The 27,694-nt window shown below is 48.5% G+C and overlaps 1 protein-coding gene across 1 annotated transcript in view; it reads left to right on the top strand.

Moving 5' to 3' along the window:
• Positions 1–27,694, top strand: part of GABBR2 (gamma-aminobutyric acid type B receptor subunit 2) — a 347,122-nt gene that overhangs the window by 217,075 nt on the left and 102,353 nt on the right. The gene's annotated exons all lie outside the window — the stretch shown is intronic.

Genomic DNA, 27,694 nt, shown 5'->3' with positions numbered 1-27,694 from the left:
GCCACATTATACCACCTTCTGGTATGGCTCATGATGATGTATTTGCTTCTCAGTTTCCTCCCAGAAAATAGAGGACGTTTGTCTACAGAATAGGTTGAGTGGGCTAAGTGTAGTCCTGTGTTCTAAGAGTCATTTAGAAAGTCAGCGAGTCTGTCTTGGGGTATTAAGGGAGCAGATAAGATGAGCTGATTGGTGCATGGGCATGCTCAGGTGTGCTGTTGGTGTAATGGACAGGCCCTGTGCAGATGCTGAGGGCCGAGTGGCATGGATACCAAGGGAAGATGTACTCCTTTAGAGCCTGTGGCCCAGATACAGGGATGAGAACTGGATAAACTGAAATGGAGAGGATAAAAGTGCTCAGTACCAACTGTGCACAGTGATATACACCTGCAATCCCAGTGTCCCGGGAGGCTGAGGCAGGAGGATCACAAGTTGGAGGACAGTCTCAGAAACTTAGCGAGACCCTGTCTCAGGATAAAAAAGTCAGTGGTAGCTCCACTGACTAGTGGTAGAGTGCCCTTGGGTTCAATCCCCAGTACCAAAGAAAGGGGGGTGAGGGTGGAGACTGGGGCTCAGTACCAAGGGACAAGCTGTGCAGACCTGGAGGCTTTTCTGTGAACTTTAGTGGAAGAGGGAAGGGTTTTTGGAAGAGGTGGCTATCAAACTGTGCCTTGATGGGGGTAGGAGCTAGACATGCTGGCCGCCTGGCCAGCCGGAGCATGATGAACCAGGCAGGGGTGGGCGCAGGGATGGGTACAGTCCCCGGGGACAGATACTGGGAAGGTAAGTAGGGGCCAGTTCTGGGGACAAGCGAAGGAGCCTGGCATAGGTTGATCTGGAGGGGCAAGCGAAGGGTGGTTGATCTCACAGGCCACCCATCGCACAAGGGCAATCAGTGTCACCTGGGGGCTTGTGAGGAAGGCATGTTCTCAGTCCCAGTCCCAGCCAATCAGCCTCTGGGGGTGGGACCCACCACCTGCAGCCTAACAACCGCTCCCAGTTTCTCCTCAGGTTGAGGTCCAGAGCTCTAGCTGCTGGGGAGGCTCTGATTTTTGCTAAAAATGAAGTGAATTTCCAAAAATCCCTGGGTGGAGGGACCTGAAAGTGCTGGGTGTCCACTCCCACAGTTCAGAAGCAAAGGCTCCGCGTATCAGTTATTGGCCAAGTGTATTTTTATAGCACAACCTAGATTCAGGCTGGAAACTTGAACAGCTTTCCTCAGTCTGGGGCTTTAAAAAAAAATCTTTTTATCCTCAGAACCCCTCGTTACAAAATCTCACAGGAGCTCAGTATATAAAACAGACAAAAAAGGAACATCTCAGGCAGCAGAGGAGCCAGAGCCCCACCTGTTCAGCCCCTCTCCCCCACAGCCACCTTCATGGCACCCCAGGAACCCCCAAAAGGCCAGGCAGAGCATCACTCAAAACACCTGCCCATCGTTCCTCCTCCTCACCTGGGCTGAGGCTCAGAGAGGGACAGTGTTGGAGCAGACTGTTTCAAAATCTTCCGAACTCTGCCTCTCATGAGTGGAGTGAGTTCTTAGTGACCAAAGTCAGGATGGATGAACAGACAGCTACAGAGTCTAGGGACCGTTTCGCCAGCTCTCCTGATCTTCCAAGTCAGCGTTTGCCTGGATGCTGCGTAGCTTCGTCAGAGACCATTTATAACCACTTGTAAGCGCTCCCTTTCATCTAAGCCAAATAATACATAATCCCCAGTTGATGAGCAATTAGATAAGACTGCCGAAGGCACTTTCCAGGGCTCGGAGATGAATCTCTTTTTAATGGGAAATTCCTTGACACCTGTTCCAGTTTGTGACTCAGAATTCAGGGAATAACAGACCTGAAAGCTGCCCTAAAAGTCCTCAGATGTCAACACCCCCATGTCATAGATGAGTATCTGAGGTCCAGAGAGGGGAACTGACTCTGCCAAAGTCATCTGGCAAGACCGTTCGGCAGAGCCAGCACGGCCACCCACAGGCACCACTTAGCTGCACCCACGATGCTACCTCAAGTTGAGAGGGCTGCAGAGGAAGTTAGCTCTGCACCTCGTTTCCTTGTTCACTCGTCACATATTAATATGTGCTCGTCCCTGGTCTGGTTGCCGATGAGTTCCATTAAAATTGTCTTCTGATCACAGGAAAAGGAACATCTTCCGACAAAATAAAATGTGCCTCTGTGGTCCAGGGAGACCGCAGAAGGCCAAGTTCAGCTATCGACAGAGAGTTAGAAAGGAAAGGAACAAGGAGGTGGAAATAAATTGAAGCATTTTCCATTTGCCGAAGGTTTTCATTATACAGCACGAGGGGCCTCCGTCTTTCCACTCTCAGGCAGACACTTTATTCTGGGTCACCCTCATTCAGCATGTTTACTATACGGAAAATCGTTTAAACACATTAAATTAATTATATCCGTGACTCAATTCCAATTGATTCAGTGTGCACACTCTCTGCCGGGAGCTGGGCCCGTGCTTCCTGGTTGGCATGTTGATGAAGAAATTTCTTCCATGCATCCCAGGCTGGAGATTCAGCTTAACCTGGGGCCCCGGTCTGCTTTCTCTTCTTAGGGGCTTCCTTCCCAGTTATCTATCAGCACCCAGAAATGGGCTTCCATGTCCCTACCTGCACACCGACGGCCTGGGACGCTGCCCACTTCTGATTTCCTGAGTGTGCTGTGATGGTGTTCAGTCCTGTGGTTACCTCCTCCCCCCACCACCGTGATCTGGAAATCTGAGATGCTTCTTCCCCTGGAATTCCCTCTTCTATCAAACAGGCTGGAATTGACTATTTAGGTCTTAAAAGCTCAAAGCACTCTGAGAATCCATTTTCTGAAAGTGATAAGGGCTTGGAACCCAGCTTAGCAAAGTTCATCTAAGACAGTGATTCCTGACACCTGTGTCCTTGAGAAGCTCCCAAGGAGTTTCGTTAAAATCCAGATGCCCTGGATGGGCGTGGTATGGCATACACCTGTAATCTCAGTGACTCGGGATACTGATGCAGGAAGATCCCAAGTTCAAGGCCAACCTGTCTCAAAATAAAAATTTTTTAAAAGGACTGGAGATGTAGCTCAGAGGTAGTCTGGGTCCCCACTGCAGAACTTCTGATTCTGTAGTCTAGACCTAGAGGTTCACATATTAACAAGCAGTCTGGGTGATTCTCAGCAACCTTGAGAATTGCTGAGCTACACACATGCACACACTTTATGGTTTTAAACCCATCAGCAATACATTTGTTCCTACATTCATTCACTTCATTAGTGGACCCTGTGCCGGGTGTGTGGAGTATAGACCATGCTCTGGCATGGACTCTACCCACGAGAGCACCCCCGCATCCAGTGGGGTAGTAGACAAATAGATGAATAATTGCTGGGTAGTTTGCAAGATCTGCCCTAGGCCCCTGGAGGGAAGATTGTGTTTTTCTCAGGGGAGTGAACACCAAGGAGAAGTCATCCATTTTCTGGAGTTCAGGCAGCAAAACTCAATGCACCAATAATTGCAAGGTGCCCATCCTGTGGGCACTCATCCTGTGCCAGGTGCTGGGACAAGGCTGCAGTGCCAGGTCCCCGATCCTCCACTTCCAACATGTCAGCGCACCACAGGGCTTAACAGACTCTTCTAACTTGGCTTTCCTTACAAAGATGCACTCAATTCATTGACAGGAGATCACAAGTCTTCAAAACATGCCTGAGAACTTTTGCTGAGCATTCAGGTCAAGATCAAAGCCTTCATTTTTTCAGGTGAAGTGTGTTTATTTGCTCCCAGTTCCCAGGCTGTAAAAGCAAGCATGGTCTCCCAGGTCTCAATGTGGACAATTCCGTGGGGTATTGTCAGACTGAGAGGAAATGGTTCTAACCACAGAAGACCCCCTTTTGTAAAGGTTTCTTCTGCTTAGTCTTTTAAAAGGACACCACATTTAATTGGTGGTGCCTACAACCAGCTAAATTATCAGAATCTCATTTTGCCCTATTTTGACAATGCGATGCATGCAAGGGTTTTCCGGGAGAGCCTCACAGGCTGCCGGCCTCCGTGTGGGTGGGACTGTGAGCCTTCAAGAGCATCTGGACACAGAGAAATGGAAAGAAGCTCCTCGGAAAACTTCAACTGTGAAAACAGGGCTTGCTTGGAACTAAACTATTTGCTGTGATTGCCTCTCACTCCCAGGCTCCCTAGAGAAGCCATCATGGCCCGAAAGGGAGTGACCCAAAGTAGACCCATCCTTCATCCTCTGCCCAGGCTCTCAGCCAGATGGACCTTCCAGCGTCACATCGGTCAGGAGATGCCACCCTCCCCAAGCTTCAGGCCTTCACCTCTGTCGGCTGTTACCTTCAAACTGCTCTCACCAAGGAGATGAGGCCCGTGGCAATTGCAGAGTCTATGGACATATTTGCTTTTGTTGCTGGTGAAGAGGAATCTAGCCTTGGCCAGTGCAACCCTTAAAGTTTTCATACGAGACTTAAAATAAAAAAATAAAAAAATAAATTCTCAGCCGGGCGAGATGGCGCATGCCTGCGATCCCAGAGGCTGGGGAGGCTGAAGCAGGAGGATGGCAAGTTCGAACCAGCCTCAGCAACTTAGCAAGGCAACTCAGTGAGACCCTGTCTCTAAATAAAATACAAAAAATGGGCTGGGGATGTGGCTCAGTGATTAAGCGCACCTGAGTTCAATTTCCAGTGCCCCCCAAAAATCTCTACTAAGACTTAAGTACTGCCCACACTCAGCGCCTCCACTCCTATCAACATTTTACCTAAAAAGAAATCCTTGTTGGATTTCCAAGGACTTCAGGTAAGGTGGGTAGCCAGAGGAAGCCAGAAGGTTCCTCTTCCCAGGGGGAGTCCAAGGCTGCCCCACTCCTCCGTTCATGGCACCCTCACCATTGCCTGGCTGACTGAGAGTCTGACATGTGGTCCCACACCCAAGGCTATTGTCCCTCGTTGATTACTGATCCAGCTTTGTGTTCATGTCCAGACGTGTGTGTGCACACACACTCACACACAAATGGTTCAACATCATCCTGGAGAGCTGAACTGCCTCTCCTATCTGTCTGACCTTGAGGGGTCCTGGTTTGACCTTCCAGGACAGAAGTTACCCTTCAGGCTTCCCACAGCCACATGTCTGTGTCTTATATTGACATCATCATTTAGCTCTTTGATCATTTGGGGGTTGGATTTGAGTGAGATGAGAAACAAAGCACTAGGAACTCCATCCAGAAGTGGATACAACTCCACCCATCTGGGTCTGACCCCGCTGGCGCTGGGCAGTCTCTGTTTCCTGATTTTGTTCTCCAGACTGTCTGTAGAGAACTTGCCTGAAGCTCTGCAATAGGCTGATTGTGATGTGTCCTAGAAAATAAGGCTGGTCTCAGTGACCTTGGGCTGGCTCCCAATGCCACAATGTCCTATTCCAAGGTCCCTCTCTCGTGAGCCTCCTTTGGCCATTGTCTAGGATCAACAGCAAACCCTTCTAGAATTTCCTGTGCCCCTCACTTGTCCCCACCACATCCAAGACCCAGGGGGCTGCAGTGCAATTGTGTCATACACAAATATACACAAACTTCATGGAGGAGCCACCGTGAGATCCCCGTCTCTCTCCCTCTGTTCTCTGGCTGACCAGCCCACCCGCAAATGCAGACTGAAATGCACAACAGCACCAGCAGTGATGAGCTCTAGCAGAAATTGCAAAAGGGAAAAATAAAAGGCCACACCTTCTTAGAGCTGTGTGATCTCAGGGAAGCTCTTTACTGTTCTGTGCCTCAGTTTCCTCATCTGCAGAGTAGAGGGAAATATATTCTACTTCATAGTGCCGGTGTGAGAAATAACAGTAGTGTGTAGCACCCAATGACTACATGACCATTATTGAAGTTATTATTATTACTGCTGCTCTTATGATGGTGACTTTTTAAAGAACAGAGTTTACATGGCTCCAGTCCAGCAATATTCAGAATGGAATCCAGTGACCAAGCATTCTTACGAGGTGCCAATCTGTTTCCCATATGTGACCTCATTTAATTCTCTCAACAATAAACAAATCTCCTCACCTGCACTAAGGTGATAGCGGTTAACATCAGAACTGAGCCAAGTGGAGTGCCTGTAAGCAGACACTCTTTTGAGCTCTTTGCCTGCTGCCAACCACTCTAGGGATTTGAAAGTCACCCTAGAGGTGGCAGACATCTGCTCACAGACCTCCCTTCTCTCTGGCTCAATGCCAGTCCAGTTCCAGCCTCCCTAAGAAGGCCCACTCGACATTAGACACAAAGACTAATGTGGTAGTACTGTGGGTGCCCCATCCAGATCTCCTGGCACCCTCTTTTAGGGGTTTGGCAGGGTCTCCCATCCCCTAACTGCTGCAGGTGCCCCCACTACTGACGTACAGCTGCAGCCTCGCCTAAGCCATGCCCTTGGAGGTGCCTGCCAGTTAGCCCACCCACCCCCCAGGGCCTGCAGAAGGACTGATGCATGGCCCCACACCCAAGGCCATTGATCCCGCAGGCTCTCCAGGGATAAGGCTGAAGCTAGTCAAGCTTCCCACTTCCGAGCTTGGCCTGCTGCTCTTTCTGCCCTCCCTCACAGATTCCTCCTGAGGACACGTCCCTCATGAATCCCACGTACTTCTGGGAGACCCCATGGTAGTTTCTATGAGAAATTTAAGCATTTTCAAGAGGAGATTTTACTAGAATCTAATCGTTATCTTGTATTGAATTTAGACCTGACCCTCCCCGACCCTGTGGTAAGGGGTTTCTGGATACTCTTCCCTTCCACTCTGCCTGTGTCATTTGTACCCCTCCTATTGCCACCAGCCTGGGAGAGCCTCTTCTGTCTCCTCCCGTGAGTTAGCATCTCCCAAATAAGCAGGCACCACTGCCCCCAATTGCTGTGGTCTCCACAGCAACTCACCTCGCGCTGTGCACCTGCAGGTCACCTGGAGCCATCTGCTGGGATTGAACCCACACCCAACCTGGAGAGTCCACCACACTCTCCACCACTGTTTCTGTCCAGGCTGCGCTCAACTCACAAGCCATTTTCCACCTAACCCCTCATCAGAGGGGACCATAGGACAGTTGTCAGGACCTGGAGTTCTGGCAACTGCTAACATAACAGTGGTTGATTCCCAAATTCTTGCTGTGATTCCAGGTATCAGTTCATTCACACAAGTTGTGGAGTCTCGTGTGTGTGTGCATCTGTGTGTGTGTGTGTGTGTGTGTGTGTGTGTGTTAGGGGTCTGGGGTTTCTTGCTGCATCCTTCTTGAGACAGCAGAGAAACCCATCTGCTCCCTCCCCCTCCTCTCCTCTTCTCTCCCGTCAGCATCTCTCTGGGGCTCAGATCCCAGCCTAAGGGAGAGGAGGAGCTGCTGATAGTCCCCCCCATGACTTCAGACTGTCGGGAACTCTTCCAAGAGGTAATTGCTAGTAATAAACAAGGATAATAATCGCATCCTTGATGTGTGACTGCCCCGTTCCAGAGTGCATTTATAGTCTCCACTGCTGCCCCTCCTCAGTGCAGTCACATGCACGAAATGCTAACAATAGCTGTCGAGTAATGAGCTCCTACTGTATGCCAGGCGGCACCCTCAGCACTTTACACACGTCGCCGTGGCCTGTGATGCTCAGATGAGCCACGTGTTGATGGACGTGTAGGTCCCAGGGCCCAGGACGCTGCTCCCCCAGTGGGCTGCATCTGGTCCCCTCCCTTGGGTCTTGTCTCTGCCATCCTGTCCCTCTCTCCTGACTCGCTCCCCACCCTTCATCCTTCCCCACCATAGCTGCGCCCATCTGACATCCAGCGTATTTCACTTATTTATTGTCAGTTTCATTTTCTGCTCTATCTTCAAGGTTGAGAACAGGGTACCTGGGACACAGTAGGTGCCTAATAAATATTGGTTTAATGGACAAGCAATTTCAATAATTAATGACCCTGTCATAGATTAAAGAAAATAGACTCAGCAAAGAAAAATTATTTGCTCCAGATCCCATAGGTAGTAAGTGGGAATTGATTGAAGGCTCCTCAAGTCCTTGTTTTTAACAGTTTAGTTATTTTGTTACCAGCTCCTCCAACAAGCCAGACTTAGGCCAGGTGGAAGGGACAAGATGTACAGCTTTGTCCCCAAGGAACACAAGTGAGATGCTTTGGAGGGGGGGGCAGGACCACTGTTCCCTTATAACAGTAGAGAATGCTATGATTTCTACTCTGAATTGATTACTTGTGTGTCTATCAGCCCTGGACACTGGACAGTGATGCTGTGAGCCCCCTTGTGGTCCTGGTCATTGTCTCTGTACCCCAGATGTCTAGAATGAGACCTGGCTCTTAGTCTATGGAATTCATAGGTGTTGACTGAATGAATTAGGTGATTGTAATGCAGAGAGGTGAAGTGACTCTGTGGGGCTCCCCTTGTACTGAACTGGTAAGCCAGGTCAGAACATCTCAGGTCTCCTCATTCTAAATGCAGCCTCTCGAATTGTCACATTCCTGAGCATTGCGTGGCCGCCCCTCCCCCACTCATCCAAACACTATTACAAATACTGCAGTGTGCGGCCCAGGAGAGAATCTCCTCCTTCTGCTGCCAGATACGTTTGAAAGATAAAAATAATGTGACTCAGTAATTTGTTTGAATTGATGCCTCGCCTTCTAAAGCTTGCAAGTTTGACTTCTACAACTCAGGAAAAAAAATTAGCTATTATTACTCTTGTTTTTAAATGAAAAGCGGGCAGGGGAGGTTATCACCCCATGAAAACTTGGACAGGAGCTCCCAGTGCAGATTCTGACCAGGAGCCTGAGAGAAACAAAGAAGATGCATCCTGGGAAGATCTGGGACATAGTGGTCATAGTAACAATTACTATAACAACAGGTGTGAGGATGGTACAGAGGGTTGGATGCCTGCTGTATGCCGGGTACTCTGCTAAGCTCTTGACTAACTATCTCATTTAATCCCCACAATGACCACTGTGGGGGTTTGAGGTGTGTCCCCTGCCCCAGAATACATGTGTTGAACTCCTAACCTGCAGTGCTGCAGAGTCTGACCTTTGGAATCCGGTGGTTACAGATGTAAATTGGTCAAGCTGAGGTCTTACCAGAGAAATGTGTTGTAACCGTGTCCTTATACAAAGGGGAAATTTGGAGCCGGATACACCAGCAGGGAGAAGGCCATGTGAAGAAGGGGCAGAGGGCTCCAAGGAGACCCACCATGGCCAGCCAATGGAGAAAGGCAGGAGAGGGCTCAGAAGCAGCTCCCCAGAGCTCTCAGGACGAAGTAGCCCTGCACACACCTTGACTTCCGACTCCTGGTCTCCAGAACCACTAGGCGATACATTTCTGTTGTTTAAGCCACCCAGTTTGCGGTCCCTTGTTAAGGCAACCCTGGGACCTAAGATAGCCCCACAAAGTAGACACCTCTAGTGGTTTGCAAGTAAGAAAATGGAGGTTAAATAAGTCACCCAAAATCACCCAGACGAAGAGGTGGGATCTGAACACCAAGCAGACTTACTTTCACCTTCACGGTTTTGCTGTTTTATTTCGTGTTTGTACCAGAGATTGAACCCAGGGTTGCTCAGCCACTAAGCCCCACCCCCAGGCCTTCTCATTTTTTTTTTTTATACTGTATTTTTTTTATTGTAAACAAATGGGATACATGTTGTTTCTCTGTTTGTACATGGCGTAAAGGCATACCATTTGTGTAATCATAAATTTACATAGGGTAATGTTGTTTGATTCATTCTGTTATTTTTTCCCTTCCCCCCACCCCTCCCACCCCTCTTTACCCTCTATACAGTACTTCCTTCCTCCATACTTGCCCCCCTCCCTAACCCTAACTCTAACCCTAACACTAACCCTTCCCTCCCCCCATTATGTGTCATCATCCACTTATTAGCAATATCATTCGTCCTTTGGCTTTTTGAGATTGGCTTATCTCACTTAGCATGATATTCTCCAATTTCATCCATTTGCCTGCAAATGCCATAATTTTATCATTCTTTGTGGCTGAATAATATTCCATTGTATATATATACTTTATTTTTTATTTTGAGACAGGATCTGTGTTGCTTAGGGCCTCACTAAGTTGCTGAGACTGGCTTTGATCTCATGATCCTCCTCCTGCCTCAGCCTCCCAAGCTGCTGGGACTCTGGGTGTGCACCACCACACCTGGCTCACTCTTCACTCTTAACCACTGTCCTTCACCAGTGAAAGCTGCCCCCCAGCCCAGGAGGGACAGAGCTCCTCACCCTCTGCCTTTCCAGGCGAGGAAAGTGTGACCTCTGGGAACTTGCTGAGGAAGAGGCGAGGCTGAAGCCAGGGTGCTGGCCCCTCGCTGTCGACCAGCCGGCTTCCCTGAGCCTGGCTTCTCTCACCTGGGCCAGCATTCTATAGACCCCAGTGTGGCCACTCCTGACGGGAGCTCCAGGTGTTTCACCTCTTCCCTGACGCAGGGAGGGCGCGGATTTTACAACCTCAAGTTGCATGTTCTTATTTATTCATATATTTCAAAATAATTACAAGAACAACATACCACTGTAGAAAACATAGAAATTACAGACAAGTATCAAAAAGCATCAAAGCAGGGCATGGTGGTGCACACCTGTACTCCCAATGGCTTGGGAGGCTGAGGCAGGAGGATCACAAGTTCAAAGCCAGCCTCAGCAACTTAGCAAGACCCTATGTCTAAATAAAAAATAAAATGGACTGGAGGTACGGCTCAGTGTTAAGTGCCCCTGGGTTCAATCCCTGCTCCTCCCCAAAAAGAAGACATCAAAGTCACCCATAACCTGTCACTCAAATACACTCATGGTCTTCACTCAAATGTGATTTTTTTAAAACTTCCTTTACTATGTATTTTCTTCTATCGTAAAGATTTTTCTATGGCTAGTGTCTCACTCTTTTTCTCTCTCTTTTTTTTTTTTTTTTTTTTTTTTTTGGGTGGTGCTGGGCTTTGAACCCAGGGCCTCCCACATGTTAAACAAGCTCTCTATCACTGAGCTCTGTCCCCAGCCAAGGTTCTTACTCTTTTAAATCTTGTCGTCTTAAAAATTGTGGCAGATTATGCATAACACAAAATTTGTCATTTTGGCTACTTGTAGGTACACGATTCAGTGACATTAAGTACATTCTCACTGTCCTGTGACCATCACCAGCACCCATCTCTAGAACTTTCTCTCATCCTAAACTGAAAGTATCTACCTAATAACCCCCAATTAGGCAGGATCACCTTAAAGCTATGACTTCTTATGGGAGAGCTGATTTTATAAGTAAAAGCTGTATACCTATTTTTAAAATATTTTAAAAGATATCATTAGTAGTTTGCTAACTAATTTTAGAGGAAAATTAAGGTATTTGCAAGCTGCCTCTGACCAAATGGTAGCCTAGAAAATTCTGCCTGCCTTTGCCTGCAGAAACCTAAGGATGCATGTTTTAAAGAGTTGAAACTACAATCAGCAAATATTTTAAGCAAATAAGCGTTAGTAATATCCCACTGTGGAGGAAAACACTTAGATAAGATCCTATATGGAAACAACCTGGAAGAGCTCTCCAGCCCATCCTGCGTGTTCCCCTTTCTCTGTTGAAGCCAGAATCCCCCTTGGTGCACATGTCAAGGTATGTTAGCCAGCCAGCTCGCTAAGCAGGAAGGGAGTTTCCTAAGATCAGGGGAAGACAGCTGACACAGATTCCAGCTGACAGGATGCACACTTTGAGCCCTAATGGATGCCAGCTCCGCCTGTGTGCACTGGTGCAGAGGTGACTTGTACACATTCCGTGTGGCACTTTGGTCCCGCCTGGCTGATGGCCAGCCCCTGTGTGAGGAGAGGAAGGAAGCTTGGCAGATCCCATTTCTCATGGAATTACAAACCTCCTCCCACCCTTCCCCACCCCCACCTCGATCTGATCTTCTTTCTCAAGCTTCACGCAGTTCTTGCACAAACCAGTCATTTGCAAGTAAAGGCCTGCAGTCTAGGTGAGGACCCTGTGCATTGTGGACAGGGAAGAGGGTCACAGTGAGGGAGGGACTGCGGGGGGAGGGAGGACCACTTTGTCTTCTAAGTGGCGAGGGGTTGTTGAGAATATGGGCCCTGGAGACAGGCATCTAAGGTCCCATCTTGTTCCACTTGCCAGCTGGGTCTACTTGGACAAGAACTCGATCTCTCTCTGCATCTGTTTCCTTGTCTGTAAAACAAGGAGTGTGCCAAAATGGGGCACTGTAAGTTTGTCAGAGAGTGTCCTCGGAAAATATACCTGTAAGGAAGTGACAGTGGCAGGGTGGAGCCCATGGAGAAGCTGTTCTCCTGGGGTTGCATCTGAGCTGCAGGGAGCTATGGAGCTGTGTGGGCCTTGGGGTTCTCAGGTCAGCCATGCTGCCCTGGCCAGGCCCTGGGAAGGGGTGCGTCCTTGGACAAGGTGTTGTGCCCAGATCACGAATCCCCAAAGACCACCAGGGAGCCGTCTCCAATGCAAAAGCAAAAAGGTCTTTATTGCAAGCTCGAGCTTGGACTCACAGCGTTCACTCGATTCAGTGGAATTTTTATGAGCTCCACAGTAGAGCGGGAAATTTGAACAAAGCAGAGTATACAACTGGCTGATCTTTCAGCATGTGTGGTTTGGCACGTTTCCATTGGCTTAGGGTACCCAGGTCTTAACATTTTGACGTATATGGTTTGGAATGCTAGGCATTGGCTTGTTAGCTCCTGATTGGTTGTTTGCCAAAGGCCAGTCCTAATCTAGTAGCCTTCCTGGAATCTTTCATGCCCTAAATGCAGCCTGTCATAGCCCCGGTTTAGCTCCCTTTTCAAAGGCAGTTCCTCTTGGCAGAGGGTAATTCCCAGTCGAAACTCTGAGGCACTGGGGGATGATGTCGCTTTTGCCCTAAAGAGAGGAGCTGGGCAGAGCCCCCAGGACTCCCTATAGATAACAACAGGGCCTACCTTAAAGGTTGTGAAAATTAAAGGCATTTATCCTTGTCAGTGCCTATGACATAGTATGTGCTAAATGAGTCCAAGGACAAATGCATTTCAAGAGCAAAGCATTTGGATACTGGCTTCTTGGTCTTCTTAGACCCTCAAGCCTTTATAACTAATTTCCAGGAGATTCTGGGGTTGGTCCCCATGCCACTGCTTCAGTTGAACTTACAGCTCTTGCCATCTCCAGTAATTCACATTCCCACTTTCACATGCACGTAAACACAGGCACCTGCCCTGGCTCCTAAGTATGCAATTTAGGGGTTTTCATATTCATTGTGGATAAAACTGTTTATCAGTATATTTCAGTGGCTTTCAAACTTGTTTTTCAAAAGGGATTGTACACAGAAGCTCAATATCATTGCCCCTCCTTTAAAATTTACATTAGCATTAACATTGTACTTAACACCCCTCCCCCTCCCCCTCCCCAATGTGCTCCTTGGAAGACTTTGCTAAACATCCCTCTGATTTACAAATCAGCAAGCAAATGCTCACAGGACCAAAGAGGAAGCAAAACCTTAATGCAAAACCCATGTGTGAGCCCTCAGCTCAGATCAGCCGAGTCAGGCTCCCCAGAAAGTCGGTGAGGCGGGTCTCACTCCCCTGACACAGATGCACGGGGGGAGCTCTTACAGACACCCAGCTCCACCCTCTGTATTTTAATTATTATTTGTTTACTTTAACATGTACTGCAAAACATAACTCACGGTAGTAGGATAAGGTTCCTCTGCCAGTGTTTTAAAGGCAGATATTCAGTAAAGATGTCAGATGTTGTATATGGACACAGGAAAGGTGGCGTCCGTATGGTGGAGTTTTGGGAGACAGTCATCTCCTTCACACTTTGTCTTTGCTTTAGCTTGAAAGCCACTGTGATCAGCCCCCTGAAGGGTTAAATCACAGAATCAGGAAAGAGGATGGGAGAGACCATCAACAGCACAGCATCGATTTCCTGGGCAGCTGTGTAGTTACCCAAGCAGTGAACAGTCCGGGGCTTTTACCTGTGAGGTTTTTGTGGTAGTGTTAATAGCCTTTTTGTTTAATGCCCTTTCACCTCATTCCCATGGTTTTGGTAATAAAAAACGATCCTAGGTCAGGAGGTGGGCGTCCATTAGACAGACAGGAGCCCAGATGCTGTGGGAGAAGCTGACTGTGGTGGCCTTAGGAACGTGGCCCTGGGACCCCGGCAACACAGGGTGGAGCGCCTTGCATTAGTCTCTCTGGCAATCACTGGGACTCCAAGCAATTGGTTAGCTTTACAACAGCGGCTTCTGTTGTAAGGGCAAGGTCTTGCTGAGATTCGCCTCTCTGGAGTCAGTTGCTGGAAAATGGTCTGGACTTCATTTGAGACTCAGCTGAGGGTAATTGAGCAGATACATCAGAGATATAGTATCACCATCCCTGTCCTCTCCCATTCCACATCTCCTCAGGGCTTTACACAGAGGGGCATACAGGAAAGACTGGCTGGCTCCTTGGATGAAGGGATGGAAAAGTGGAGGGGACACAGGTGGCATATGAGTAGATAGTTGGATGACTGAGTGGATGGATGAATGGATGGGTATATGAGTGAGTATATGGATGGATAGATGGATGGGTGGACAGAGAGATGGATGGCATGTGGATGAGTGGATAGATATATGGGTAGGTAGATGGATGGATAGGTGGATGGGTGGACAGATGGATGAGCATGTGGGCAAGTGGAGAGATAGGTGGGTAGGTGGATGGGTGGATTGATAGATGGCTAGATGGTGGTTCTATAGGCAAGTGGGTGGACGGATATAGATGAATGGGTGGATGAGCTGGGCGAATGGGTGGGCTGAATAGGTGAGCAAACAGCAAGCCTAGGAGAGGTATCTCAGGGGTCCGCTTCATCCTGATCTCAGAGGCGATGCCCTGACGTTTCCATTCCTTTCCCGTGCAAATCCTGACCTCTAGCTCGCTTTTACTGCATTTTCCCACGTGAGGCCTCCTCTTGTTGTCTGACTCAGAAATGGGAGTTTTGTTGCGCGCCTTTGTTCTTCACTCACGCTTCACCCTTTCAGGGATCAGGCCTCATTAAAATCTGTCCTCTACCCAGTTGCTCTTTGAGGAAGATCCTTGTTAGGGCCTTTCTGCTGCGGAATGGATCACACCAGCCCCTGTGAGTGCCGACCTGAATGCTAAAGACTATTATTAGCAGATTTAGCCTAGAGATGTTTCGGAGTTGTCAGTTCAGATGTTCATAGGATTATTTTTCAAACATCGTCACACGTCCTCTGTGACAGACTTGATTACTGTGATGAACTAGTTTCCTTCCTTTGAGAGACGTTTCAGTTGCAAAAATGCTTCTGAAAGTATTTCACCAAAATGCCAGGCAAAACCAAGGTGACGTTATTCCATTTGCATGGCTCCGTTCCCTTGCTGGGAGGGGCCTCTTGGTGTGGTACACCGAGCACTGAATGTGGAGTCTACAGACCTTTGCATACTGTCCCCAACATCTCAGCAGCTGGTGACCTCAGGGAAGTCTAGTCTTTGTGTTCTCTTGTGCAAAGTGATACCGGTGGGTGACCAGGGGTCCCTCCATAGGATACTTAGAAGACAGAATAGGAAAGGGACCTAGCAAACCGTGAAGGTTGTAGATGATTGAAGGGCCCATGGTGGAAACAGAAAGAAAACCATACCCCAGACACATCAATTCGTTTCTTCATTTATTTTACTTATTTATTTATTTAGGCTTAAGCAACAGGAGAATCAGATATTAACAGTGAAACCGTCTTTCAGTGATTGGCTTGTGCCAGGCCCTAGGTTCCTACTGAGAACACAAAGAGAGTAAGCCTCGGGCTCATCCGCACTCTTCAGTGTGGCGGCCACAACTCCTTCAGGAGCACTGGAAATGTACGAAGTGCACACTGAGTTTCAGAATTAGCACAAAAAAGGTAAAAATATCTTGATGTTTTTATACTGATTGCAGTTGATAGTATTTTTTATGTATGGGGTTAAACACATTTTAGTTTGAACATTAATTTCACCTGTTTTTTTCTTTTTCTTTTTCTTTCTCCTTCTTTCTGTGGTACTGAGGGTCAAACCCAGGGAGCAGTCTACCACTGAGCTGTACTCCCAGCACTGCTTTTATCTTGTGTGTGTGTGTGTATGTGTGCGCGCACACGCATGTGCACGCAGAGCAAGGGATTGAACCCAGGGGCACTTCACCACTGAGCTATATTCCCAGTCTGTGTATTTTTTTCTTTTCCTTTGAGACAGGAAGTGACAGTGACGTACGTAGAGACACAGCCGATCAGCGTCATGGCCACATGGCTTGCATGGTGGGCTGAGGAGAAACCAGAAATAGAATAAATGTCCAGTGGTTGGGCTTGACTAAATAAATTTTGATACATCCATATAGTAGACTTGCTTGCAGCCATTAAAAATAATTGTTATAGAATAATATCTAATGGAATGGAAGAACCTTTATGATATATAGCTGAGTAGGTTAAAAAGGGTGTAGATTACAAAGAGCTTTGTATGGTGAGTCCTTAACATTTGATAAAAATTTCAAAATATCTTTAAAAAAAATAGAAGCATATACTCCAAAATGTTAACAGTGTTTGTCTGTGGGTGAAATTTTTTCATTTTCCTTATTTTTCTTTTCCAAATTTTCTCTAGTAAATATACGTTACTTTAGGCCTCAGTTAAAAAAAAAAAAGTAGATTTAGGGGGGACAAAGTCAACTGCCAAAGTCTTGCACTTTAATCAGGTCTGGGTCCCCTCTAGTCAGGGGACTTTAAATAGTAAGCCCCTTTGGTTCTCAGTTTGCTCATCTGTGCTGTGGGTCTGTCATGGCCTACTGCACAGGGTTATCATAATGATTAACCGTGACTTTTCCTACTTGGCTCAGTTCCTGGAACAGGTGGGCTCTCAACCCATATTAATGTTCTTTCCTTTTCTGTTCCATCCTCTCTTAGGTGGACCCTGATTCTTATTTAGAGAAGTACTGGGTGCGAGAGGGGAGATAGGATGTCAGAGAGGCCCCTGGGTATTCTGCCCCCAGGTGGGCCTCAGTTTTCTGAGCCTGGCTTTGTGGTGGCTCCAATTCTTTCTTCTCTTAGTTGAATCCCTGCTGGCTAGAGTCTAGATTAACATATTATATAATTTAATCTTGAATATGTAGAAAAAATATGTAGGAGGTTGCCTAATATAGGGTAGAGGCCAGCTTGAAAAACTCTTGAGGTTCAAAAGTCTTAGGCTATACACAGTTAATTACTATGGTGATGGATCAGCTGCATACTGACTGCAGCAGACTCTTAGTGCAAATGTATGAAGAGCATAGGAATGGTGCATGTGTTCAGGTGTGTTTGCAAATGTATGTACATGCACATATATGTGTGTGTTTGCAGGCTCGTGGCCTGTGATAAGACAATGACCTAGATTCTCTCCCAAGCACACAGGATCCTTTGTAAGCCATATGTACTGATAGTTTAATCCACATAACCACCGTCGATTCCCCTTCAGGAATTTGGCAGGGACCTGCAGCATGTGTGGCTCGGCAGTGCTTTCCACAGTGCAGGAAAAAAAAAGAAAAAGAAAAATTCCCCGTTCATCCCCAAATCTAGTAATTCCATCAACAAGCTTATGAAGAGCTGCTTCAGTAATCCATGGTTAATGACCTTAGCTGCCGGACAGCTGTCTTGAGAATTAAAGTCTCCTTAGAGCAGGGCCTCCTGGGGTTCTCCATTCCAGAAACATGTTCTGTTCCCTCCCCTTCCCGTAGTGATGGGATTTGGAGCAGATGTCCAGTTGGGGTCCTCTCCTCGGCTTAGCTTCCCACCCAAGCATGAGAGAGGCAGTGGGTTTGATCTGCCTGTCAGTCAGCGGACCTCAGGGGAGCTGAGCTCTGTGCCCCAGTTCACCGGGAGGATGGAGGGCATGTTGCCTGGCTCGTGATCAGAGAAGGGGCTTCAGCTCTTTTAGGCCTCTTATGACTCTGTAAGTAGTGAAAAGGGGTTTAGCTGGGGACCAACAATGACCAAGCCCTGGAGGACTCCATCTCCTTAGAACAATCCCCGGGGAGGGAGATGTGATTAGTAACATTTTATAGAGGAAGGAACGGAAGCTCAAGGAGTCCCGTAGCCTGCCCAAGGCCACACTGGCGGGAAGGGTCAGGGTCCAGGTTTCAGCGCTGGACTCAGACACCCTTAATGCCCGCATGAGTTTCGTACCCCTCGCCCACCCTGCCTATCTCAGTGGAATCCTCTGCCACCTGTCTGCCACCACGCTGACCACGTCTCTGCAGGGAAATCTGCAGGTCTCAGCTCGGCTCCTCCCTTCCAGATGGCTCCCCCTGATGAGGCCACCTCCATGAAATCCCAGCTACCACCCTCTTCTCTGCGTCCCCTCAGCCACTCACTCATTCTGACTCATTTTCACACTCACCAGATTATTGTTCCTAAATCATCTCTGACCATGGTACTCATTAAAAACCCTGCAGGCAGGACACAGCCCAGTGTGGAGGAGCAGCCACCAGGCACACGAGCTTCCAGCCATTTCTCCTCCTCCTGCCGGCACACAGAAGTCAGGCCAGGGACTCACCCAGGTGCAGGGGGACTGCCAGCCTTCAGGACTGTGCTCCTGTGATTTTTTGACCACCTTTTCATTCAATTGCTTATTCATTCAATAAATAAATGTAGAGAACTTTTAATATCCAAGCTAGGGATCCAGCAGGGAGCAAAATAAAAATCCCTTCCTTCAGAGAGTGTCCAGTCTAGGGCAAGGGGAGACTCAATCAATAGTTGACCTATTAGATGGGTACATGAGGGGGTATGTTAGAAGGCAATGGTTGCTGTTTAAAAAGAGAGAAAGAAGAATGTGCAGGAGGGCATGGAGGGTTGGAAATGCCCCCAATGGCCAGGGGAGCAGAGAAGTTTTCAAGAGCATGGCCAGAGGAGGCCTCTGTGGGAAAGTAATGCTTGAGAAAACAGTTGAAGGTGGCCAGGGAGTGAGTCATGCACATGACCATGGCGAGAGTGACCCAGACTGATGGGCTGGCTGGGCTGCCAGGGCAGAACCTGAGGTGAAATTACAGGGAGTACAGGGCAGGGAGGTGCTTCACTTCAGCCAAGATGGAGGAGTAACAGGAACCGGATGTGCCCAACTGCCCCACGCAACTGAAAAACCATTCCAAACATGTGAAACGACAGAAGTAGAGACACCTGAGGATCATGATACCAGAGAGAAGGGCCACCGAGGAGGTGACTCCAGCTGGGCAGGGAGACTTTCCACACCTCTGCATGGGAAGGGGGAACCCAAACAGAGCCCAGTAGACTTGGTGAGTTGAGGAGTCAGAGTTGAGAATTCCAGGAGACTAAGGAGGCTGACGTTTGCAGGCAGAGTATTGGAGAAGAGAGAGCTGCTGGAGATGGGCAGAGGATCCCCGAGGTCCTCAGCCGAGGACTTGTCAGCCTACAGCTGGGTGATAGGAAAACCTCCTGAGACCAGAGAAAAAGCTGGAAGACAGGAACAGGCAGGAGGATCCTGGGAGCTCAAGCAAGTCCTGGAGCGAATGCCTGGGTGGGAGAGCATCATCACTGGTGAGCGGGCTCCAGGGGATTTTTCTCAGTAGGGGGTAAAAATCAACTCCAGATAAGACAAAAGGAGGCTCTGGCCCCACCTAACAAAGCAAGCCCGAGAGCGTCAAACTCTTCCCAAATAATTATGACCAAGTGACTTAATTCAGACAAAGCTGAAGCATATTTAAAAGAATAAAAAAATAAAATCTAGCATTCCATGAGAGGGTCTCACATGCCACTGAAAATGAGCAGATTGACAAAGAAGCTGGGCTGTGTGGGGGGACCACAAGGAGGCTGGTGTGGCCACACCAGGGTCAGCAAGAGGAAGAGAAGTTGGAGAGAATGTCGTGGAAATCTGGATTGCATGGGACCTAGTCAGTCATTGGAAAGGACTTTGGCCCATTCAAGAGAAAATATTTTTCCGACCTACCCATCCAGACTGAGAAGCGACTCTGCTGTGTTCTGAATCCTTGGGACACCATTAAGCCCATGGCCTGTCCTTAGCAGCTTAGCCTATACACCCAGCCCTGCCACTAATGGCCCTCACCCAGCCCTTTGAGAAACACCAGCTCAATGAGGAGGCAGAAGAGGAGGCTGAACCAAGGGGGAAAGGAGACCTTTACTGTGTGGGCTGATGAAGGGCTGAGGTTCTGCTCCAGTCCTGCCTTCCAATCTCAGACCCATTACCTGCAAGATGTGTGACCTTGGGAAATCTTCCTAGCCACCATGCTTTGTTTGCTTGTTTGACTAAATTAATAATTTAATGCCTTCTTCTTCTCCTCCTCCCCCTCCCCTCTCCCCTCCCCATCCCTCCCCCTCCCCCTCCTCCTTCTCCTCCTTCTTCTTGTCTTTTCATGCGGGGCATTGAACCCCGACCTTGCACACACTAAGCAAGCACTAGACCCTTGAGCTACACCCCCAGCCCCCACCTACTTCTGAAAAGAGTTTGAAGCATCCTTCAATAAAAGTCACACATACAACAAAACCACCATAGAAGTAAAAAATCTAAAACCATATGGCATGAGGACAAAATGCCTACCAAAAATCTAGGTTACTGTTGCTAGTTAAATTATGAACTAAGATCGACTTGTTGCCAAGTAAGATAGAGGATCGAACCTCATTTTCATCATCTGTGAAAGGGAATTAATGATCCCTACCAGCCTACACCAGCCAGCTGCCAAGGGGATCATCCAGGCTGTGGGTAACAATGTATCACTCAGGACTCTCCTGGTGCAACTAATGGTACTTAATCCAAGATGGCAGTGAAGTCCAGGATGAGGCTTCTCCATCTCTCCATCTCTAGGTCTGCTTTCTTCTAGGCCAGCTCCCTTCTCAGCCCCTATACAATTGCTTCCTCAGTCCTATCCTCATAGTACCAAGTCCAACAAAAGAGGGGTCCACTTCCCCAACAGAACAACAAAATCCCTGCAAGCCCCGTTGGTTTGAGTGGACTGATATCGGTCACATACGGTCACATACCATCCCCGAAACAATCCTGTGGCTAGAAGATAGGCTGTACTGATGGGCTGTCGTGTGATCCACCCCTGCACGCAGCCAGCTTCTTAAAACTTGCGCAGGATGGACCTCTGCGTTGACTTTTCTCTTCTCTCCTCCCATGGATGTGTTGTTTTGTATCCATTCTCTGCCCTGCTCTGTGTCCTTGAAGGTTGGTCCTGTGATGGTGTCACCTAGATTCCCTGTCATTAACTTCTCCTTGAGTTTGTCCAGTGGAGAGACAGGGAGGAGATTGGAGGCCAAGAGGTGAGATGGGGAGGGAGCAGAGTGCCACCTGTGTCTCCTCTCTGCCTTGGGCCTGCATCTCCTGAAATAGCTCTGCCCTGACATGGTTGTGGCCTCTGTGTCTCCTGCTCATATGAAGCTCCAGTGACCCCTTTCTTTGCTGCTTTGGCTCTGAGGTATGGTAACGATTCCTGCCATCGCCGCCAATCTATGGGCACATCCCCTTCCCTTGCCTGCTTCCTTAATCTGCGCCCATAAGAGGCCTTAATAAAATCTCCTTTGAACCTCCCAGGGTGGATTCTATTTTCTCCCATAGCCCTATATTAGTTTTCTTTTGTGTCATAATAAATTATCCCAAAGGGTCATGGCTTAGTGCAATAAAAACATTTATTACCTCACAGGGTCTGTGGGTCAGAAATTCAGGAGTCACTTGGCTGGAAGTTTCTGGCATGAGGTCTCATATAATGCAGGCAAGATGTCATCCAGAACTCTAGTCCTTATAAGGCTTACCAGGGCAGGAAGATCTACTTCCAAGATGGCCCTATTACATGACTGGCATGTGGATGTTGGCTTTGGCAGAGGAACTCCGTTCCTCACCACAGGGACCTCTCCATAAGGCCACTTGAGTGTCCTCATGACATGGTGGCTGGCCTCCTTCCACCAATAAGAATGATCCAAAAGAAAGTGAGACTGAAGCTTCAGTCTTTTTTAGCTCTGTGCTTGGAAATCACACTGCCAATTCTGTTATATCCTGCTGATGACACAGATCAGCCCCATTCAACATGGGAGGGGACTATAAGTGTGATCCCCAGGAGTCTTTGGAGGTCATCTTAGGGTGTGGCCATCACAGACCCTGACCGACATAATCTCTCAATTAGAACCAGGGTACTATTACCATGGGGGTGTTGCCGAGAAGGAAAAATAAATGTCACTCCAAAGTACATGGACAGCTTCAAACCAGGTGCAAATCCTATAAATACAAGAATCGTGAGTCGAATTCCCCAGCAGGTCCTACATGTTGAGCAGGGATCTTAGAAGGGCTACAGGGAATGTGAGTGAGGACCCCTCAAACCCAGGCCAGGGGAGGGGGAGGGAAGTGAGAGGAGAGAACCCAAAGTGAGTCCTAGATCCACCATCCCTCTTCCTCCTGCCCAGCTACAGCTGCCACCAGCCCATGACGCCCCCGTGTGTTCATGGTCCACTTGGTGTCACATGGCCTTTGACCTGGCATCAGCTGCCAGAAGCGGCCACTGATCCTGCTCAAGCAGCCCTGGGGCCGTCAGTGCTGCAGGTTTAGCCCCCCTTTCTCTCTTCTCCTCGACCAGCACCTTTCTCTTAATGGGGTTTTTAATGGATGGGAGATCGCCAGGGTGCCCTGCTTGCTCTTTCTGAGCCCTCTCTACCACTCTCTGTCCACATCCTGCTCACATCAAGTGGCCTCTGAGCAGACCAAGCTGCAGGAGAGTCTGCCCATCTGAGCGTGGCCGATGAGGGGGATGCCCTTGCTCAGACACTGCCCATGGGCCCCTCAGCGAGGAGGCCCACACTGCATAGCCTGGGCTTCGGGTCCTGCTGCCCTGCCTGCTCCCTCCTGTCTTTGGCCAGCCCCTGAGCCCTCCCAGCCCTGTGCACTCCTCTCCTTGGAATCACTTGTTCATTCATTCCTCTAACAACTGCTTATTGAGCACATATTTTGTGCTAGATGCAGTTCAAGGATCTGAAAGTTAGAACAAAGCAGAACCCCCACCCCAAATCCTTATGCCCAGATTCCTGTCATCCTCCAGGGCCTAGCCCTGGTGCTGCCTCCTCCTTGAAGCTTTCCCAGCCTTGACTTGAGTGACTGAGTGAAGCCACCTCAGGTGGGCCTGATGTGCTGCTGCTTCCTCCTCTGCTGGGGACAGAGGGAACTTGTGGGGCTTAAGAGTTTCACAGACCTGAACTTGGATCCTGCCAATCACAGTCATAGCTGCAGCCTGGAGACTCAGTGACACACCTGTCTGAACCTCATTTTCCTCAGGAAATGGAAAGGTGGTGATATGCGCCGCCCTCCCCCTCACTGTGGCCTACCTGGTTGTCCCAGCTGGGAGCCACTGAACACCAGAGCAGACCCATCAGGCTCTTGGCCTTGCAGTAGGGCCAGAGCAAGGAGTGCCCATAACCCCAGAGCACCATGTTACCCCTAGAACCTGGCCCAGTCCTGGCCCAGAGGGGACTGGTCCCAGTCATGTGACCAGTGAGTGAGCACACAAATCACTGACCTACCAAATGAACAGACGGACAGGTGACCAAAGCACAGACCCCTTCACTCCAGCGGACTTTCCCCACCCTAGAGGTGGAGTCTAGGTCTGTTTTATTTGTTTAGCCCACTTCAGGTGCAGAGAACTGAACCGGTCTCGGCCATCAGTTAGTGGCAATTAGCACCACTAGTTCAGGCAAGGCTGGGCTCCATTTCATTCATTCATTCCTCTTTACCCCCATTTCCCACCCCAGCTCCCCTTTTCCACAGCAGGCATTCTCACAAGTCTTATTGTATCTTTTTGTTTGTGTATGGTTTTGCAAAATGCATGCTATTATTCCATGTGCATGTATTATTAATTTACATGCATGCATTGTGTTATACACTTATCAGCTTTTTTCTTCCTTTTCTAGTGAAACAATGTGAAATCCACCCTTCTGTTGCATCCATTCCACCATTTCTGATTGTCTCCAGGAAACCTGTCTTGCACACATGCGCGTGCATACACACACACACACACACACACACACACACACACAGGACCGCAGTGGGCAGCCTTCCAAATGTCCTCTTATGAGAATTTCCTAGGGCTGTGTGCAGGAGTGGAATTCTGGGTCAGAGGGCTTGCAGACAATTAGTAGTGCCAGATGCTGTCCAGAATGGCTGCTCCCACAGCATCCCACCAGAAGAGATGAGGTCCCTCGGCCTCTGTGCCCTCCTGAACACCTAGAATTATCTGGATTTCTCATCTTTGTCATTTTATAGACAGAAAGTGACATCACTTTAATTTTCTCTAATTTCTGGTAATATTGAGCATTTTTTTGAGTTTCAGCGTTGTAACTTACTGGTTCAGAAGCTTTGCCCATTTTCTGACGGGCTCCTCTTGGTCTTGTTGATTTAGGAGTTTGGTGTATAACCTGGATATTAATACTACACTGATTTCAGACCTTTACAGAACTCTTCTTCCATTCCATTGTCTGTTGACTCACCCCATGCTTCCTTTGTCTCACAAAAATGCTCACTATGGATGTTATCAAATTTCTTTTGCCTCTTGGTATGTGCTTTTGAGAGGAAGCCCTCACTTCCCTTCTTCTGTGATTCCCCCAGCTAGAACCACCTCTGCCCGCCACCATATGCCACCCTCTGTCACCTCCAGGCCTTGCGTGTGCAGTTCCTGCTTCTGGAACCCACTCACCATCTCCAGACTTGGCTTTGGCCGGCTAGCTTTTCCTGACCCTTCTGGGCTCTCTTGAGACACCCTCTATTCCGGAAGCCTTCTCTCACCCCAAGCTGGGACAGATGCGCCACAGTCCAGGCTCTCTGCCCACCTGGGCACTTCTTCCTCTGCCCTGTGGTTATCTGACCATGAGCCTGCCTCCTGCAGCAGACTGTGAGCTTCCCAAGGGCAGGGCTGAGCTGTAGGGGTTGTTCTGACTGGTCTAGGCCTGACACAGCAGGTACCCAGCAATTCCTGACCCCACAGTCTGCAGGACCCCAGCACTCTCTTCTTTGTAAAACCCTGCACAGTCCATCAATCTGAAAAGCAGGATTAGCCCAGCTAAGGCTGGAGCCAGGCCAGGTCGTGGCCCCAGACAGGCAGGGGGTGATCGGGAGGGCAGGCGTGGGAGAGTGGGGCTTCAGGGCTGGGCTGAAGCCCATTGAGGAGTCACATACCTGGGGGCAAGAAAGCTGGGGTGTCCAGCACTAGGACATCGCTGTAGAGCTGCATGGCCCCCTCTCTCCTGGGAATAAAAGGTCAAGGTCAAGGGCCTTTCTGCCCTTCCCTTTCCTTCCTCACACCACACGCCCACTGGCCCTGCTCCAGACTTGCCATGCCAGGGAGTTTCTCCAAAATTTGGAGACCTTTCTGCTCAACCCCAGGATCTTCCAAGTAACCTGATGTCACCAATGAGAGCTTATAAAGGCTGTCAGGAAGCTCCATGCCTCAGTTTGGGGGTGCCCACAACTAATCTCAAGGCTCCTTCAAATTCCAGGGTGGGGGTCCTCACTCCCGTGACCCTGCTTCTGCTGAATTCATTTGGAATCTGGACAGCTGCATGATCCTTCCTGTCTTCCTCCGGCCATATTGATGTGCAGCAAATGCAGCCCTTCCCTCTCTTTTTCTATCTGCAGAAAACAAAGCCAACATAAAACCACCCTCTCCTGCAGCCACTTGGTGTAGATTTGGGGTTTGTACCAGAGAATGAATTTAAGTGGCTCAAGTTGAGCATTAGTCCCTCCTTAGCCACTATCAGGGTTCTCTCTCCACCTCCAAGATCCCCCGGTCCCCCCCTCCTCCTCAGGAGGAAAAATAATGACAGCCTATTGCCTCTGGCAGAGGAGCCAACCTCCCCCGACTGTCCTGCCTTCCAATGCCAGGTGTGCCCTAAGGTTCTTCCTCTCAGAAGTCTAAACCAGACTCCTTTCCACACCAAACTTGTCCAAAACCCCAAGAGGAATTCTGAGCCTGGATTTCAGGTCATATAAACTTCCTCTCCTTCCACTCTAGAGACTGCAACCAAAGTTCCTGGGAGACCCCTGCGTAGCACCCAGACAACCTGCCTCCCAGCATGTGCCCTTCCTGGGTCTCCTGTCTCACGAGTCACCACATCCTAACCAGTTTCCCTTTCCTGTGTCTCCCATATATGCTCTTCTCTCTTTCTCCTGGGCCACCTCCTGTGGCCTGATCCCCTTCACATCAAGCCTGGGCTGCTACTTCTCCAGCTGCCTCCGTTGAGTCCTGGCCCAACACCTGCCCCCCAGGTCAGTCTGCAACCCACTCTGACAAAGAGCAAAGATTGCAACAGATTGCAAATTGCACATCTTAGACTTTCGGGTGGAATGGTCAGCAATTTGGTTTTCCTGGTGGAGACTAATCTATTAAACAAAAATAGAATGTACAGTAAAGCAAAAATTAAATACTTCTAATCGTGAGGATGCTTACATCTGCAAATGACCAGGAAAGAGAGGTGCGGAGCCTGGTTGGAGGCCTGGTGATGATACATGGCTTTCTAGCTACAGAACTCTCATCTTGGCACCCACAAGGGGACCTGAGCAAAGGCGCCACTTGCTGATCTGCTCGGGTCCCTTCTGCTGACTGCGCAAGCAAGAGATGGCACCACCATCCATTCACTGCCCAGACCAGAGAGCTGGGAGCCATTCACTCTGGTCCCCTGCATTGATCATTTCTGATCAATATCAGGTTCTTGCAAAGAGAGTCCAAATTGTTGTTAGGAGCGTGAGGTTGAGGTCAGTGCATCTGGGGTGAGTTCTGCTGCTGACTAGCTGTGTGACCCAGGGCAAATTCCTGGCTTCTTGACCCTCACCTTCCTCCCCTGTGAATGGAAATGATGATGTGTACCTCATCCCATTGAGGTCATTGTCAAGAATGTATTAATGAAGGAGAACAGGGCGGGGCTTAAACAACATGGAGCTAAAGGACTGTTATCTCTGCCTGTTTTGTAGAGAGAAACCTGAGGACAGAGATGAGAAGGGAACTGCTCCTGGTGTCCCTTCCTAGAAAATGACTTAGTTCAACTGGAAGGTGTGCATTCCGACTCCTTGCTCATTGCGCTTTTGGTTATTTGAAGTGGAGGGGAAAAATGTGCTTATGTTTGCACAGATTCCTGGATCTTGTTCAGGAAAACGCTGTCAGTAAAAATTAATCTATTTCAAGAAGGGGTATTATTTTGTTGGTGATGATGTTGCTATTTTTGCCTGTAAAAAATGTGTTTTATCATTTCAAAGAAAAAGTTTTTAATAAAGTTTTCTCACTATTAAAATAATACCTGCTCATTAGAGAATATTGCAAAGTATTACAACATAAAGAGAAGACAAAAGACATGATCATGCTCACACAATCTAGGACTAGCCAGTGTTAACACCGTTACTTGGTGGTGGTAATTTTTATGAAGTTGTGAACATACTCTATGTTCAATTTTTATCCTTTGTTTCCCTTTCATCATTTGTGATTGTATTAGTTAGGATAAAGAACACTAGCTGCTATAACAAAACTATCTCAGAATCTTAGTGGATTAACATACTAAAAATGTAGCACTCTCATATGCAAAGTCCCGAGTGGATATTCTGTCTGGTGGACAGCCTTCCCACATCATCATTCATGAGACCAGGCTCCTCTGTCTCCTGTTCCCTCGTCCTTCGGCCTCAGAGTCCTCTGACAGATCCTGTGAATTAATTGGCAGGTGGGGAAAACAAGGCGTGTGAAGTATCTTGTGAGAGGTTTGCAGG

The sequence above is a fragment of the Sciurus vulgaris genome (assembly GCF_902686455.1).
Source record: "Sciurus vulgaris genome assembly, chromosome: 15".
Lineage (NCBI taxonomy): Eukaryota > Metazoa > Chordata > Mammalia > Rodentia > Sciuridae > Sciurus > Sciurus vulgaris.
This window is presented reverse-complemented; position numbering and strand designations above follow the sequence as displayed.